The 15,540-nt window shown below is 48.4% G+C and overlaps 1 protein-coding gene across 3 annotated transcripts in view; it reads left to right on the forward strand.

The window, feature by feature from the left end:
- Nucleotides 1-2,756: 2,756 nt before the first annotated feature.
- ANKRD11 (ankyrin repeat domain 11) overlaps nt 2,757-15,540 on the forward strand; it is a 150,337-nt gene continuing 137,553 nt past the window's right edge. For all 3 annotated transcript variants that reach the window (XR_002482223.1, XM_008062804.1, XM_021714877.1), the window contains exon 1: nt 2,757-2,842. The gene's annotated coding sequence lies outside the window, so the exon portion shown is untranslated. The remainder of the gene's footprint in view (nt 2,843-15,540) is intronic.

The raw sequence follows: 15,540 nt of genomic DNA on the forward strand, positions 1-15,540 counted from the left end.
TGAAGTCTTTTTCATATCTTAGAATATTTCTTCAATGTTTATTCCAAATATTTTAGAGGTTCTTGGTTTCTATTGTCTTTTGGAAGTAATGGAGTCTGCTGCTAGGGTATTTTTCTTTGTTAGAATGAGAAGATCCTTACCAGGGTTTAGAAGACCTGACTTGTTTTCCCCTTGCTTTTAATACCCTGAATGACTCTAGACAGCAGAATACTTGCCTTTATCTGCCTTTCCCTATTGAGGCCCAGTTTCTTCCTATGAAACAGCAGTTGGATTAAAGCAGTAGTACTCACCAGGCTGTTTTGCCCTTCAGGGTACTTGGAATATTGCTGCAGACATTTTTGGTTGTCACGTAGTGAAGGATCCTGCTGGCATCCAGGAGATGACATTGCTCAACCCTGCTGTGTGTACAGGGTCTGGCCCCAAATGTCAGTGGCACTGGGTTTGAGAATCATTGGATGAAAGGTGCACTGGGCCAGGTGTGGTGGCTCACGTCTATAATCCCAGCACTTTGGGAGGCCAAGGTGAGAGGATTGCCTAAGCCCACAGGCTCAAAACCAGCCTGGGAAACTTGGCGAGATGTCATCTCTACAAGAAATCATAAAATTAGCCAGGCGTGGTGACACATACCTGTAGTTCCAGTTACTTGGAAGGCTGAGGCAGAAGGATTGCCTGAGCCCAGCAGGTTGAGGCTGTGATGACCGTGATCATGCCACTGCATTCCAGCCTGGGCGACAGAGTGAGACTCCAAAATAAAATAAAATAATAAAATAAAATAAAATTAAAAAACCCTGTCTCCTTCCCAGTGCTAACAGTCAATGTTGCTATTTGTCATGTTCCTGGTGTTGACTCTGTTGCCTAGACTGGAGCACAGCAGTGTATTCACTGCTCACTGAGACCTCAACCTCCTGGGCTCAAGGGATCCTCCCACCTCAACCTCCTAAGTAGCTGAGACTATAGGTGTGTGCCACCTGCCTGGATAATTAGACAAAAATTTTTTTTTATAGAAATACAGTCTCGCTATGTTGCCCAGGCTGGTCTCAAATTCCTGGGCTCAAGTGATTCTCCCACTCTGGCCTCCCAAAGTGCTGGGATTACAGGCTTGAGCCACCATACCTGGCCCCACACTCTAAATTGTTCTGCTGAAAGCTTCCTGACATACCTGATGTTTTTCATGAGAACCAGGCTGTGTGGCGATTGGAAATTGCTCATTCACATTTGTATTGAATAGTCCTTGAGGTTCATGGCAGCTTTGAATAATCTTGCCTGGGAGCATAAGGATAAAAAAAGCCTCCCTCCTTCTTTGAGGTACGCAAGTTGTTCATGTGAATCGAGAAACTGCTTGGCTCTCTTGGATGTGAGGTGCGGAGTGTGGGAGCCCTGCTCCAGTCAATCCTCTGTCCTGGGAGCCTTGGCTGTCCCGACTGTGTGTTTCTCTTACTGATTCTGCACGTTGGATGTGTTTGGAGTTGGAGGAGAGCCTGATGTCTGGATGGGATTGTGGTAAATGGGCGTGGATGGTTGTTTTTTTCCCCATTTATATTGGTTTGTTTTATTCCTGACGATCCCAAAGCTCTCCGGGGAGATTATACAGTCTTGCTCAGTTTTTAAAAATTTTTTATTTTGTGGTACTGCAGTATAATCTTTCCTTCTTAAGATGCTCAGTGGAAATGAAAACCATCTCACTCTTTTCCTGCACCTTTTCTATCGTTTAAAACTAGACATGCTTCTTAAATTTAAAATTAGTCTTTTTAAAAAGTCACCTTATTGGGAATGTTCTTGTATTTATATGGCAAGTAGTTACTTGATTTATTTGATTTCTTATGTGTAAGAAGTTTGAGAGCCCTCTGAAACCTGGTTTTATAGTGATTTTGCAAGATTGTATGTACTGTCTTTGCTCTTTTTTTAATATTAGACTTTGGATTTACATTCACGTTGTTGAAATTGTTGCATTTTGATGTAAAAATATTTGATGGATGAAAAATACGTTTTTAATTGTCTCTGTGCCTTTAATTAAGTTCCTGGTTATGAATTATGGAAATAGATGACTTCAGTTAGTCACAGAATGACTGAGTGGTTAACTGGTGTGCCCCTGGCCTTCCGTTTTCCCTGTGCAGTCAGCTGGGAAGTACAGAGGGGGCTCGGGCACTGAGCCTGTGGGCTCTGCTGGTGTTCTGGAGGGCTCTGGTGGGTGTTTCATGTGAGTTGCTGTGGTTGTTATGGTACAAATCTGAAAACCAACTTTCTGTGTCCTCCAACCCAGCTCTGTTGTGAATTCTGCTTTACCAGCATTATTGCGAATTCTGAGCGCCCTTTCTGGTTGGCATTGCACCTTGTAATTGTATTATGAGATCTCTGCCAGGCTCCAGCTAAACCTATGTGTGGAAAGGCCATGAAAGCCCCTCCTCAGGAGAGAGCCTAGTCCTGAGGCCCTGTCTCCAGGAGACGTGGCCCAGCCTGGTTGTGGACAGCCACACGTGGCCTGCCATCAGCCCTTTGTGGGAGACATGAGATAACCCTAAAGCAGAACACCCGTTATGAGCCTTTTTCTGGGTGTGCTTCTTTTATAGCCCCAAACCAGCCAGTCCCATCTTAACATTTCTTCTTGTCAAGGGGAGCAGGAGTTGGGCAGTGGGTTCTGTGACTCGAAGGAAGGAGGTAGAGGAAATGTTTTGGTCCAGATGGCGAGAGAATAAAACTGTGGGAAGAACTAAAGCTGAAATTTATATTTACATGGCTAATTTTCCTCTCTTGTTTCAGAATATACACAGCCCTGCTCTGGGACATACCTCTGTTGGATTTAATATACAGTCCTCGCCGAAACTGACTTTCAGCTATGGACTCGGTAAATACCGCTTTCTGCCTTATAAATTTGTGTTATATTCACTGGTTTGTAAAAACGATTATCAAAATAATGCATATGTCTCCACATTGCTTTCCTATGCTTGTTGATAGAGTTTTATCGAAAAAATTAGACTTTTGTTTCACTTAGGGTGTTTATAGAGTGGTAGCAGTGAGCTCTCTTGAGTCAATTAAAAGCATCCTTGGTATCACAGCAAGAGTAATTCTGCCAAAAAATTAAATAGGTTATGGTAGCCTAACCTGTATAAGAGGCTCACTTCTCAATTTCTAAGTATTTGTATCTTCAGTAGACTGGGAACTGCTGAGCTTGTGGTTGCCATATTGGATCTGTGCTCTCTGCATGTTGCATTAACAACTTATACAGAAAGTGGCTTTTGTAGCTGAGAATTGTTCTGACTGTCTAGGGGAGGAAGCCGCAGAGGCCTGATGATGTTTTTCTCTGAGTCTCCTCTGCTGCTGGGCTCCAAGCTGCTGTTGCATTGTGGTATTCCTGGAAACTTGAGATCAGCATGTGGGGTTGGCAGATAAGCAATGGGATCCTTTGCGAGTTTGTCCTGATTGCTTGTCTCCTGTGATGAGCAGCATATTTTTGGAGAGGAGGGGCAGCTGTCTCTGCAAAGATTCTGGCCTTAGGTCGTGACTGGTTCATGTTGCTATAGGACAGATGAGTCCTCTCGTGAGAGACAGTGAGACTGGCAGAGGTCATTTACTCTCATATGTGAGTTGATGACAGATGGGAGGAAAGTTCTTCCCTTGGCTGGATACTAGTGTGTTAAAGCAAACAGTCCCCAGATATATTACCTGTTTTGTGTTGCTACTCCTGGCAAACATGAAAGAAACCTTTCTTGCTGCTTCCTTGTTGAGTTTTCTTAATTTGGTGTACCTATCCTGTATCTCGGTCACCACTAGATCAGGTCACTTTGAAATGTCACTGTTGGTCTCCTTCCCTTGAGTGCAGTACTTCCTTGGGAATAGGGATGAGGTCTGATGGAAAGGGACTCAGAGCTGTCCTCCACAGCAAGCCGGGACTTGTCTTCAGCTGCTGGAGGGTCAGTGGTTGGACAGGAGCCAGCATGGGCACCAGGTGTGTTTGTGGTGAGGTGAGTTTTTCTTCAGGATTTGAAAGTGTTGTAAGCAGAGTGTGCCTCAGAGGGGCCAGGTCCACAGGAGAAAGCGGGGGCAGCAACAGGGAGAGCCACCCCAAGCCCTGGAGGGCGAGCTGTGCCTCATGTGGGAAGCATGGTGCTGACTTTGATGAATCACAAGAAGGAGCACAGTGTTGCTTATCTTGGTGTGGAAAGCTAACTCATTCGTGAGCACTCTGCCATTGAAGATGTACTGACTTAAAGGGAAACACCAATTCAGCGACTCCTGGCTGGCAGAGTCTAGGTTGGCCTGATGGGTCTGGTGCTCTCATGGACTGAGGTCAACAGATAGGCTGATACTTAGGTTTGATTACATAGTAAGTATTGGCCTTTTCAATACCACAGTCATAATTCAAGGTGTTGAATGCCATGTGTCACTCTTGTGAACTGTAAATACTCAGTATTGACTTAATTGTTGTTTTGTCTGTGATATTTGGGCTGAATGAAGATGAAAACCCTTAGCATGAGGTCTGCCTACCACTGGGGAGGTGCACCTGCAGTGCTGCCCACAGGGAGGTACGCCTGAGCCACGAAAGGGCCATAGCGGGTAACTGGGGGAGTGATGGCCTGCATGGGTGGCAGGCCTGGACCTCCCGGAGGTACTCACTGAGGTCCGTCCTCTATGACCTTTTCTGGCTTTACAATACAGGGGTTTAAAAGATAGAATGGCCAGGCTCGGTGGCTCAGCTTGTAATCCCAGCACTTTGGGAGGCTGAGGCAGGTGAATTGCCTGAGCCCACGGGCTTGAGACCGACCTGAGCAATTTGGCAAGACTTCGTCTCTACAATAAATAAAAAATTAGCCGGCTGTGATAGTGCATGCCTGTAGTTCCGGCTACTTGGAAAGCTGTAGCGGAAGGATCGCCTGAGCCCAGCAGGTTGAGGTTGCGGTGGCCGGAAGCATGCCACTGCACTCCAACCTGGGCGTCAGAGTGAGACTCCAACTCAAAAAACAAAACAAATAAATAAATAAAAGATAGGATAATTTTCTAGGTTATCTAATCATTTTTTATTCCTGTTTATAGTATTCATTTTTTTTGTTTCATTTTTATCACAAAGTGAAATACGAGCAGTTTAGATCAGGTTTCAGATCACCTTTTCTTCCGTGTATGCTGCTGTATTCTTTTTTCCTATCTGGACATTTTTTAGGCTCCTGGTTTGGATGGATTCTGGGTGGCTTGTCCTGAGATGTGGCCTAGTGTGGCTATGACATGGGGTCCAGCACTGTCTGTGTTTGCCAGGCTAACTGGTGCTGGCTCTGTGACCCTGGGCACATTTCTTTAGTTCTCTACCCTAAAGTGATCATGATAATACCTGTCTTAAAGATTCTTTAGAGATTAATTAACATAGTATGGAAATAAAGCTATGTGAAAATATCAGCTTTAAAACTATTAGAACTTGTGTTTTTTACCTTTCTCTAGCATAAAACTCTAGTGTAAGCTGCCAACTTTTTTGACAAAGCAGAGGCCCAGGACTTTCAGGGAGGTGCCAGGTTGGTGTGGGCCTGGGCACTGTGAGCCTGTGGCGGGCAGGGTGGGTGTGCCCAGAGTTGCCTCCAGCTGAGGAGCGTGTGGTGTTCTTTTCACGCTTACTGTGAAATGGGACTTTTGAAGTATGTTTCCAAAAACATTTTGGTATTTGAAAGTGGTATATTATGATAATAGAGGCAGTGCTGTTTGTATGAAAAGAGACTTAGACTTAACATTTTACATTTTTAATTGAACACCTCCTTTTAAAATAGAAAAAAGGAATCCGCTTTTGACTGCTGAGATGTCAACTTGCAAGGTGTGCAGAAGAGTGGTGCTCATGGTGTGTCTTGGTGTCCCTTAATCTGCAGTCTGTGAGCGGGCTGTGCTTACTGTGGAGACCTGTGCTCCCCTTGCGCAACCCTGCATCCCTGAGAGTCTCCTTAGCAAGGAACCAATCCTCTCTGCCTGTCCTGCCCTAGGTGTCCTACCCCACAAGGGTGGAGGTTGGGAGGGGCAGGAGTGGTCTCCGCCATCTGGGGTTGAGAGCAGGTCCTCTGGCCCATGGAGAGGTGGGAGTGCAGTTTCTCCCTGAACTCTGAATCCCCAGGGGCCTGAGGCCTGCTGGTGCTGGTCCTTGTCATGCACTCATGTGGGTTGTGGAAGATGTATCAGTGGTTCCTGGGGCCTGTGGACACAGCCGGAGGACTGGGTTTGCAGGTTGTCAGGAACTGGTGGGTCTTAATGCTGCTTCACTTCCATTTGTCAAGAAAAAGTTTTTGTTAGGATTTAGGAATAGATAACAAAGCATACTTTGCTTCACTATCAAAGAAATATGCATAACTAATTATGCCAATGTAAGTAACCAAAGTTTTTAGTATAATAAACTTTTTTTTAGGGTTCTGAGGAATTTTCTGGGGCTACACTCCCTTAAACTACAAATAACTTTAGAGAATATGAGATTTCATGTAAATTAGATTTGTTAATATAAAATTGGTAATTGTGACCATTTCCCCAGAAGCTGGGCCCTCCCTGCTACGGCTCTTGTTGACCGGCAGTACTCAGGTCTTCTCATTCCACAGGAGAATCCTGCTGCCCTGACTAAGGGTTTGAGGGTCAGAGCAAAGGGAGCCTTCCAGCCCACATCACCACAGTAGCCTGCGGCAGGCTGTCGGTGTTCTGCTTTTCCTGGCTGGATGTTTTTAGCTGAAATGGGCCTCTGGTTGCTGTGACCGCCACTGATGTGGGAGACCAGGGAGGTCCTGCTTGGAACCTGAGAATTGTCTGTGTGATATTTGTAGGTATTCGTTGGTTAGTTCTAATATTGTTGTTATTTTCCATTGTTAACTACGGTGATCCTCATGGGGCCAGTGTTTGTTTTGTATTTTAATACCATCAATTCTTAAGGCTGGCTTAAGGGATTTTTTTCCTCCATGTTTTTATATTTGAGGCTGAAAAGAGTTTGCCTGGATCTGGCACTGAATAGATGCTCAGAAAGCTCTGTTAAACTGAGAGGAACGTCACTGGTGTAAAAAAATCAAGTATCATTTTACCCTCTTGTTTGTTCTTGTTGAATGTGATTGTGTTCCTGTAACAAATGGAATAAAGGCTCTGCTCACCATAAAAAGTGTCGTTTGCTAAAAGAAGTTCCATGTATGATTTGCTTGGATTTGGTGGGAGGACATGGAAGGTGGGGAGAGGAGAATGAAGGCCTGGTGTGCTGGGTTGGGGGAGGGTTTGGGGAAATGCCAGGAGAGCATGTAGGGGGGCCTGCAGGGTGTCCAGCTCTTCTTGCCTGACTGGAATGGGAATCTTGAGTATGTGTAGCCCAGTGGGGAAAGAGACTCGGGATCTGTGTGGGTCACACAGGGAGGAGTGGCAAGGTTTGAAGTATCAACTCCCCAGAATACAAGGGGTGGGGTCTGGTCTAGCCGGATCTGCTGTCTCCTCTCTCAGGCACCGTTGTGGTTTCCCCAGAGCGTGTGTGACCTGGCACAGGGACTTGAGATTGAAAGGGAAGTCGAATGAAAGGGTCCCCTGGGCCGCAGGCAGTGCCAGCACGTGTGGGAGCCCAGGAGGTAGGTGACAGCGAGTTGGGGAGGACCCTGTGGACCGCCAGCATGGGCCCTAAGCTCTCCCATGGCCTGAGGCCTCCTGCCCTTGCTGTCCGTCTCTCCAGGCTGCTCCAGGAAACCACACTGGAGGCCAGGTGGCCGGAACATGTTGACTTGGGCAGTGGGAACTGCCAGGCCCTGCTTACGGGTACCCCGGTATGTAGGACTTTGTGGAGAAACACACATGCTCACACACATGTGGCATGATCTAGGTTCCCCACAGACTCGAACACCTGGGCTCAAGCAGTTCTCCTGTCTCAACTTCCTGCCTAACTGGGACTACAGGTGTGTACCACCATACCTGCCTAATTTTTCTATTTTTTTGTAGAGATGGGATCTTGCTCTGTTGTCCAGCCTGGTGTCAAACTCCTGTCCTCAAGTGTTCCTCCTGCCTTGGCCTCCCAAAGTGCTGGAGTTACAGGCGTGAGCCACTGGGTCCTGCCTTTCCTGTTCTTTTGGGAAGTTGTTTATCTTGCTCCTCCTCCTATCCCATATGCATTTGTGCTTCAGTGGACAGAAAGGTTTGTGCAGAGGGTGACCCACCAGGAAACTGGCTGCAGGTCCCCTGTTTGTAGGTGGATCTTAAAAACAGTTCTTTTGGTGCCTTGGGGTACTGCAGCCTGTGGGGTTTGAGCTTTCTTGGAGCCTGGTGATTGGTCTACTCCAGGACTTGGTCTGAGTTCTGTGGTGGTGGGAGGATGAGTCGAGACAAGGCTTGTAAGCAGGCAGGCGGGGGTGGGAGAGCTGGGGAAAAGCTAGATGCATGAGCGCCTCTCACGTTTCCAACTAACGGTCTCACTTTTAAACACTCCCTCTTCTCTGTGTGGAAGCTGTGCCCTTTAGGGTGCCCAGCCCCAGGGTACTGGCTGGCCTGTCTGGGCCCTGGACCCCTCCAAGTGTCTTCCCCATCTGCATTTCATGGGGCCTTTCCCAGTCTGGCTGAGGCCTCTGCCTTGCCCTTCCCTTTCCTAGCTGCTCCTGCCAGCCTGGGAGAAATCCTGCTCTGGAACAGCCTATTTACTTCCAGTAACTCCTGAGGCCTAACATACTCAGCCAGGTACCTTTACTTGTATTCACTTTTCCCCCTACAAATTCTAAGAAAATAGATAGTGTTTCCCACATTTTTATTATAAGATTCCGACCTCAAACAATGTTGAATCAGTCGGGTATCCAAGATCTCACAGCTGATAACTGACGGAGTGAGTGTTTGAATCTTGGGGGCCCTTCCTTGTTTGCCCTGTGAACTCCAGGCGTGGCGGCGGTGGTAGCGGTGTTTCACTCTGGGGCAGGTGCAGATGATGGGTGAGTAGAGTGAAGGACTGTGCGTGGCTTGTCTAGCCTTAGGCAGACCTGGACCCAGGCTGGCCTGGAACTCTGGGCTCAAGAGATCCTTCTGGAACTCTGGACTCGGCCTTCTAAGTAACCTGGCTCTGGGCCTTCCTTGGAGCATGGACTGTGGCTCTGTGCTGGGCATGCCTGCTCATCTCCAGGGCCTGGGTGTGGGCCACAGTGGCCTGTTCTCATCTGTCTGTGCCCATAAGGGTTTTAATAGGCAGATGTGAAGTGCCTTAAGTGTGACAGGGCCAGTGTGGAGGCCTGGAGAGAGAATAAAGGACATTGGGGTTGGCCACTGACCACCTGCTCTCAGTGCCAAGGCAAGGCCATCTTCTAGAATCCTGTGTACCTGTTGTTCTCTTCCTTCTCGCTGGGAACAGGGCGCAGATGCTGGCCTTTTCTGTCCACTCAGACTTGGCGGCTTTGCTAGCCTCAGGCTCCCGTGTCCTGGTCTGTGGCAGCCTACGGCTGAAAAGTCTGCGTGGAAGTGCTGTGCAGTGCCATGTATCTGCTTCCATAAATTCTGTCCTTGTCCTGAGGGGACGTGCTGCCAGGAGAACCTGGGTGGCTGGAAGGAAATTCTAGGGAGCCTCTGCTGTGAGGTTTCTGGGGTGCTTGTTGACTGGATGTCTGTGTGCACCCAGGACGTGCAGAATAGGGTGGCCATCACAGGGCTAGTGGCGGTGCTTAGTGCTGTCTCAGTCTCTGCCCTCTCCATGTCACTCGTGCAGTGGCTCCCTGCTGTCGGGGTGCTTGGCCGTGAGCAGGCATGGACTCTGTGGCTTCCCACAGTGCTGCAGGTGTATAGTCTCCACCTCGTTGCTGGTCAGTTAATGGAAGACTGAGTGCTACTGTGTGGGCCGAGGAGGTGACTTCTGAGCTCTCTGTGTGTCTGTCACTCAGCAGCCTTACGCTAGCACTGGCGATGGGGTGCTGTTCCCACTGTGGCTAGCAGGAAACACTCCCTGGAAAGGGCTGTTCAACCTCGCTGGGGCCTCCTGATTTCATTCTCCATCGGTCTCTTTAAACCTCTGACCATATCCTCTGTTAGTCTTTTCCGTTTCTGAAAGTTGTTTTTACTCTTGCTCTTTCTTCTTTTCAAGTTTTTTTTTCTTTTTTTGAGACAGGTCTCATGGTATCATCCAGGCTGGAATGCCATGGCATGATCATGGCTCACTGCAGCCTCGACATCCTGGCTCAGTTGATCCTCCTGCTTCAGCCTCCCAAAGATCTGGGATGCATCACCATGTCCAGGAATTTTCTTTTTAATTTTTATTTTTTTTGTAGAGAGAGGTTTCATTATGTTGCCCAGGCTGATCTCGAGCTCCTGGCCCCAAGCAATCCTCTCACCTCAGACTCCCATAGTGTTGGGATTGTAGGTGTAAAATACTGTGCCCAGCTTCAAGTTCTTTAGATGAATGCTTTGGTCTTTTCTGTCCACTCTTTTTAGTTCTTTCCACAGTGTCAACTCTCTCAGGGCTGCCTCTGAGGTGGGGTTCTCCACCTGCATGTTCTGAATGTCACCGGTTTGTTCCCACTTCTGCCTCTTCTCTGTCCCCCTTTCATGACCGTCCTTGCTGCTGCCTCTTGGAGGGCATCTGTGTCTTGATGGCACCGCTGCCCTGGATCTTGACTTTGTTCTTTGCTGTGGGTCACCTTGCCGGGATGGCTCCTTAGCTAAGGGAGACGTGTGGGCCTGTCTTTAGAGAAGTCTGTCCTTGCTTCTTCGTCTGGGCTGATGCTGGAGCCTGAGTTCTGATGAGCTCTGCGACTAACCTCCTGCCCTGTGCTGTTCTTGTCAGTTTTCTGTCCCCCTGGACTGCAGGCATGGGCCAGGTACACTTGTCTTCTTCATGGCAAGCCCCTTGGCCCTTGTGGCCTCTTGGTCTGTGACACTGCTTCTCCTCTGAACTGACCCCAAGTCCTGGCATATGTGTGGTGTTTGCAGTTGCTCCCGGAGTGTGGGTGAGGTTCTGTGGTGTCCACGCCTGTGTGTGTTATGGGAGGGCCTAGGCTTTGGTCAGCCTCGTTGGTTTGAGATGTCTGCCCTGGAGACCATGTGCAAGTGCGTCACTATGAAGGGAAGTTATGGAGGCCTTCATGCCCACAGCTCTAAACCCGCCGCTAGGCTTTGGTATTTGAGAAACAGAAAACAAAGGCATAACCAGACTCAGGAACCTTGGTGATTTTCTGGCCAAGGTTCTGGAGGTAGCTGGGGCTCACTGTGGTGCATCCTCTGGGAGAACGAGAAGCATCTGAGGCTGAGCCTGGGGTGTGTGGGAGCTCCTTCCTGGACAGTCCGAGGGCATGCTGGTGTGGTCCCTGATACATCACTGCAGTGCACTCAGGATGCCTGAGGAGAGCGTCACCTGCGTGAGAGGGGCTCCTGTAGATAACTGTTTTGCAGATGTGCACTGGAAGGTGTCATGCAGCACATCACGCAAATGCGCTTAGGCGGGCTTGGAGACACATACACTTGCCGCTGGGTCACAGGTACCTGCAGTGTTGAGCACAGCCACGGGCTGCATAAGCATGGAACCCAGTGCAAGGACTGCCCCATAGAGCCTACATGTGCAGTAGGCGATTCTACCTGGGGTGTGGATGCTCAGCTATGAGGTGAAACTGCTAGTGCATTTCTCAAAATGCATCCCTGTGTTAGGCAGCGCTTTCTCTTCCCTTCATTGCCTAAGTAAGCATCTATTTTAAGTTAGTGATGGGTTATTGGAGATCACAGATTCTGGGGGATAAAACTGATCTGAACCTCATTTAGAAATAGCCATGGAGCAATTCAGAAGGAGAACGGTCCTGTGGCTTCCTTCTGTGTCTCCCTTGCCGGGTGAGTTGTATGGGAGGCTGTACCATGAGAGTCAGTGGGTTGCTGGCTGTGGCCTGGACCATGGCCCCAGTGGCATGTGGAGAGGAAAAACATGAGAGGTTTCTTTTTGGAAGTCTGATTTCAGTTTTATTTAAAACAACAAACTGCATTTATGGTGGTCTGTGGCTACTACATTTGCCAATGTGTTCACATTACCCACTCTAAAGAAGAGTCAACCCAAAGTCAACAGTGTAATTGACACGGCGGCTTCTTCTTACTGTAGCACTTTGAAAATCAAAGCCATATTTGAATCCATGGTGCCCTTCCTAATGGGAGCAGCTCTGTGAGGGGTGGTGTTGAACTCACGGCCAGCTGGACCTGCCAGCACCTCCTGTGCCTCAGGCTTCGCTTCTGGCTTCAGACCAGCATGTCTGATGTTGAGAGTTTCTCACCCTCGGTGTCCAGAACTGTGAGTGCATGGTGTCCCCTCCTGCCTGGGCCTCAACCTGATGGTGCTGGCAACTGTATCAACTGACGGCAGTGTTCATGCAACCTTCCTTCTCTTCCTTCACCCAGATCCTTGAACTGATGCCCTGTTTTCTGAAGGACACCAGAATAATAAAATAATACTCTGTGACTGTTAATTCTTTAAAAGCAGAGGAAAATTTTACATGGGAGGCATAAGTATGTTTCTACATTTTAAGTGTTTTCAGTGAAGGGGATTTTTTTCATGTCCATTGCTTCTAAAAGTTTGGCTGCCGTCCCACTGTTCCACTTGCAGATCCTAGTATTCTCAGAGACTCTGTTACGCAGATCCTGGTATTCTCATAGACTCTGCTGAGTAGGAGTAGGTGGCGCAGGGCACCTCAACAGCCCTGCCTCGGCTGCCCTCTGGCTCCTGTGCCGCCTTGGGATTACTGGCACCCTGCCTGGGCTGCCCGACTATGCCGCCTGGGCCATGCCTGTTCCTGTCTGTTGAAACTAAGAAGACTCCTGTTCTTCAGCAAGTCTGCGCAGGGGCAGGGCGCAGCCGTCACTTGTGCCTGGCCCGCAGTACACTTCTGTTTACCCGAGAGCTCTTCATAGTTTGGGGTTTTAGTCATAAATTTGCCATGTTTTGAGTCTCTCACATTCTTGTGCCCTATGTTGGTCTTATAATTTTGCTACTTTCTGTGGCCCATGACATAAAGCTGTGGTTTTTAAAATTTTATTTTCTTAAATTTTTAAAAATTGAGATCTGGTCTCATTATATTGACCAGGCTGGTCTTGAACTCCTGACCTTAAGCAATCCTCCTGCTTTGGCCTCCCAAGGTGCTGGGATTACAGGAATGAGCTACCGTGCTTGACCTTAGCTCACTGCAGTCTTGAATCCTGGGCTTAAGTAATCCTCTCACCTCTGATTCCTGAGTAGCTGAGACTACAGGTGTGTGCCACCATGCCTGGCTAAAGATGGGGGTTGAAACCCCTTCCCAGGGAGGCAACAGGGCTTTTATGTAAGTCATCTGGAGATGTTATCAGTTTTGGTGAGTACTTCTTTATCTTTTTTTTTTTTTTTTTTAAACAGGATTTATTGAGAGGACAGAAAATCTTCCACAGTGGGAGGCCGACCTGAAGGGGTTGTCCACTTCTCTGTTTTGAGTTGTAGTCTCAGCCTGGGCTGGAGTGCAGTGGCACATTCATGGCCACCGCAGCCTCAATCTGCTGGGCTCAGGTGATCCTTCCGCCTCAGCCTTCCAAGTAGCTAGAACCACAGGTGCGTGCCACCACAGCCAGCTAAGTTTTTGATTTGTAGAGATGAGGTCTTGCCAAGTTGCGCAGACTGGTCTTGAGTCCCTGGGCTCAGGCAATCCTCTTGTCTTGACCTCCCAAAATGCTGGGATGACAGGCGTGAGCCCCCCATGCCCAGCTTGTACTTCTCTTTTTAATCTACTGTCATCACCTAATCCTGGCTGAGCTTGTGTCCAGGCACTTGATCTATAGATTTCCTGGGGTTGCCTCCACAGGTTTGTGGGCCTCTGCTTGCTGATAAGTCTGTGGTTTCCCAGCTTCTCCCTCCTCTGTTGCCACCTACATGAGCTCTGCGGGACCCCACAGCGGCCAGCTCCTTCAGGAGGTGTGACCAGCCAGCATGTATTTTCAGATATGACAGGGACAGATAGGCTTCTCTGTTCTCATCGAGCCATGGGGAGGCCAGCCAGGAAGACCACACAGTGGCTGTTTAGAACTCCTCTGTGCTGGTCAGAGTGAGCACGGGGCAGATATTTCCTATCAGTGCTCTTAGAGTGTGAGCACACCAGGCCCAGGAATGTGAGGCCCACCAGCAGTGAAAAATGTTTTTGACGTATTTTACCTGGAGCTGTGAAGAACATGTCCCATTGTGTGGTTGCTGATGTGTCTCTGTGCACAGTCATGCAAGAGTTCTCTTCCAGCTCCCACACCGGCAGCACTGTCCAAGTGCCATTGCCAGTGGCGGGTACCTCAGAGCCGTGCCCAGTTAGGGACCAGTTATGGAGGCCTGGGCTGTGGTTGTAGGGCTTGCTGCAGAGCCTGACTCAAGCTGCAGGGCAGCTGCAGCTGGGAGGTGATGGCACTGTACTTTGTCAGGAGCTGGGGTCGGCCGTGTCTCTGGGAGCATATGCCTCCTTCTCCACTTCCAGATGTGCTACCTTCTCAGGAGCTGCTGGAGGCCAACACCTTCTCCCTGTGTCTGGTCAGTGCCTTCCCTCCACTTTCCACTGTCAGGACTTGTTTCAGTTGTGCTAGTGCTTGATGCCTTCACAGTGACCACATCTCTTGGTTCCAGATTGTTGTCAATTTAAAACCAATCAAAAATAACTATTTGGCGGGTGGGGTGGGGGGAGTGGATGGGTGGGGGGAACACGGGGCAGTCAAAAAACAAACAAAAGTATTTGGGTGTTATTGGAAGGTTTGGGATGCAGTGAGTCTGGGGCAGTAATAGAATTTGGTAGGAAATAGAACTAGGGTCAAGAATGAGTTCTCTATTTTTACCTTCATAACTTTCCATGAAGACAGTGAAAACGTTTAAAGACGCACTCAATCTCAGGTACATGATTGTGGCTTGCTAAGGTTAAGAGGTCATGGTTAACTGTAAATTATTTGATCTGAGATAACCTCCATTCTATCCACAAAGAACTGGTGTAACTTAGTTCAGACATAATTAGCTGTGCCTTTGCCTTCCTTTGTTGAAAGGACTATTTTCTACGGGGAACTGTGGAAGTCTTATCTTTCCTCAAAGCCTTATGCAGATTTAGTACCTTGTAGAAAAATTAAGGTTTTCCCATTATTAAAGCAGCTCATGAACTTTGAAAAAAAACCAAGTGAATTTGTTTGGTGGGGCCACCATGCCTCCAGTGGCAGGAGTTCTCTCAGCCCAGAGACCTTAAGTCCAGACCTGGGTGGGGGCGCAGGGTTAGTTCCTTCCTGGGCCTGAGGGGGAGTCTGGTCTAGGCCTCTCTCCAGCTGCTGGCAGTTTTGTACAGCTTGTGGTGTTCTTGGTTTACAGGTGCATCACCCCATCTCTGCCTTCCTCTTCACAGGGTGTTCTCCCTGTGTGCGTGTCTCTGTGCCCCTTGTTATAAAGAAACCAGTTGCACTGGGCTAGGGCCTACCCTATGTTCTCAGCTGGATAATCTGCAAAGACCCTTTTCCAAATGAAGTCGTACTTTATGTTGTTGGAGGTTAGGACTTCAGCATACCGTTTTTAGAGAACTCATTTCAACTCCTAACACTAGTAAGTAAAGCTAAGTACAGAGAAGAAAGCAGAATCATGCAGTCCTGCCACCTAAA

This window comes from Carlito syrichta, unplaced genomic scaffold (genome assembly GCF_000164805.1).
Source record: "Carlito syrichta isolate Samal-C Ts95f unplaced genomic scaffold, Tarsius_syrichta-2.0.1 Scaffold305835, whole genome shotgun sequence".
In the NCBI taxonomy this organism is placed as follows: Eukaryota; Metazoa; Chordata; class Mammalia; order Primates; family Tarsiidae; genus Carlito; species Carlito syrichta.